The sequence below is a fragment of the Adiantum capillus-veneris genome, chromosome 8 (assembly GCF_014529385.1).
Source record: "Adiantum capillus-veneris isolate H3 chromosome 8, ASM1452938v2, whole genome shotgun sequence".
NCBI classification, from domain to species: Eukaryota; Viridiplantae; Streptophyta; class Polypodiopsida; order Polypodiales; family Pteridaceae; genus Adiantum; species Adiantum capillus-veneris.
In genome coordinates this window covers 66,772,776-66,775,545 of record NC_140938.1, presented here as the reverse complement: position 1 = coordinate 66,775,545, position 2,770 = coordinate 66,772,776, and positions in this window count along the sequence as shown.

Below are 2,770 nucleotides of genomic sequence, written 5' to 3'. Positions count from 1 at the left end.
ACCCCTTTACAATATATCCATTGGATATCATTTCAGTTAAACCAACTCATACCAGGTTTGGTTCTACATATTTGAACACAAATATAAGTCTACAAAGACCTTTCATCGGGGAATATACTACGAAAACAACATGGAAAAAAGACGCATTACTAGGACACCAAGTATCCTTCATACAAGCAGCCAATAATCGCCCTACACAATTAGCATACAAAGTGTGTGTGTCACAGGTCTTACCCATCATTTATAATGCCTCATGCGTAGTTAAAGCATTTAATGATTTACAACGGCTGAGCTTTACGTTTACTTCTAATGAATTCAAAAACCCCCGCATCAAAACAATAATCACACAGTTTCTATTAAAAGGTAACTTCCCTGGTATCAGATTCAAGGTCAGTATACTAAATGAACAAGAAATAGAACATGATGCGCATGATTCTGGGAATATTGCGACAAATATCTCTGAAACAACTGGTTTGAATGTAGGAGAGTAATGAGCAAAGTGAGGACACACAATGAAAAGGAAGAATGACAGACAAACATACCGTTTCAGCACACAACATGATGGCGTCTTTTTATCTCATCTGTAAATCCATAGACGCTGAGATCGATTGTATGTAATAACTTTGGTTTGCATAAGCATGTTATACAAAGATTTTACTTATTGGATAATCATAATAGCATCATGGTGAAGGAAAAAACACTGCTTTTTAGTATATATATACAAATGGATGCATAATCTGGACCAATGTATAATACGATGTAATAATCCTAGGAGCATGCATCTACTGTAATGGTATTTTTAAGAATGAACTAAACGATTGGAGATACACATCGTGTATCTTACTTAAATGTTTTAGACATAAAAGAGAACATTGTTTAATTGAAAGGCAAACAATGGTGAACATCCTCTCATGAAAAGGCATCTTGTATGTTTTTTGGCAGCCATACATAATTTAACAGACAAGGTGTAGTGTCAACATAAATTGTACAAATGACAACCTCGGGCTTTTCGGTAGACTTCCTGTCTATTGGGAGAATGTCTAGCCAATATTTGGAATAGTTTCTTATTGGTTTTTAAACACTAAGTTTATAAAACAAATTTTTTTTTAATGCTTATTGTTATAACTTTTGGGAAAATTTTCCAAAATGGTTTTTTTCCTCATGTGAGGCTCCTCAGAGAGGAGGGTATGTTTATTTTGAAAAGTAGGTCTAATTACAAACAAAACTTTGCCAAAATTTTGACAAAAGAGAAAAGATCTTTGTAGGTGTTAAAAGTCTGACATAACCATGTCCTTAAATTGCGTACGTACTTTGTCGAGTAATTCTAGATTATCATCTAAAACAAAATCCTCATGTGAGGCTCCTAAAAAAGGAGGGCTGGTTTACTTTTTGAACAATGGGTCTACTTACAAACGAAACTCTGCTAAAATTTTGGCAAGATATATTACTTCTTATTTAAAAGTAGTATATATCTTATATCAATGACATAACCCCAAAATAGAGTTTTTAATCTCTTTTTCTCTCTATCTCTCTTTGTCTGTGTATCTCTCTCTCTTTATTCTCTCAGGCTCTCACTCTATCCACTTGCGGGGTAAGTTTTTTTAAATTCACATGTAATCACTATACAAAAATGTTGCTTTCAGACTTAGTGTTCTCCAGCTACTCTTAGAAGATATCATCGAGCATAGACCACTAATAGACAATCTAGTTTATGAAATTGTAATACAGGGTATGATGCTTTCTATCAAAAGCCAAACTACGGGGGATATACCATCCTTTAAGAATGCCAGCCCTAAAACTCGCAAGAGATGTTACTTATCCAATGGAAAGCCACATCCCTCCGCCATACGTGATTTTTCGAAAGGATGCAAATCAGTCTTCTTCATCAAACCAGAAACAACTATTGTACCAATTCAAACTATAATAGAGGAAAATCTACCAAACAAACCTATTGTAGAAAATACCGTTAAAAAACGGATCATGCCCGATAGAGAAGCAAAGGAAAAACTCCCTCGAAATGCATATAAGGAGAGTGAAGGGGTTTAGGTCTATGGAACAACAATAACAAGCAGAATAGACTGTTTGGATAACTGTCTTCCCATCAAGGTTGCCCATGTTCTAACTGGCTTCTTGGGTTGGATGGTGATAGGTATAGGTCTAGTCTTTCATGGGTTCTGAAGCTCAATTGTTCTCTTACCAGAACCGATATAAAGTAATGAATTTTGTCTTTTGTCTATTGTCTATTTCTTGTATATTTTGGTCAAGTGTCAATATATGGTTCTCTAAGAGGGGATATCAAATTTAATCTCTTCTGCTTCTTATTCTCTCTCTCTCTCTCTCTCTCTCTCTCTCTCTCTCTCTCTCTCTCTCTCTCTCTCTCTCTCTCTCTCTCTCTCTCGTGTCCTTGATATAGGTATAGTGGAAATGATGTGGGGGGACTGCTCTGTAAGTGCAAGCTCGCAGGAAAGGCGGATTTGCAGGCTCGTAGGGACAAGTCCAGAGGTCGGGAAGGGAAACACACAAACGAAAAAAGGGTTTGGCAACAGGAGCAGGGGGTGAGGACTAGGTGATGAGGGAAGAGGGAATCTTGAAGGCATCTTTCAAATAATGTATTTTATCATAAACGAGCTAGTAGGAGACACTTTTTAAAAGTAGATAATACAATTTTATATTAAAACACAACAAAAAATCCATATGATTGTAGGCACTTACTTAAACTTACTCTCCCTCGTTCACCTTAACTTAGTAGGCCTTCGTGCCTTCTCACCTT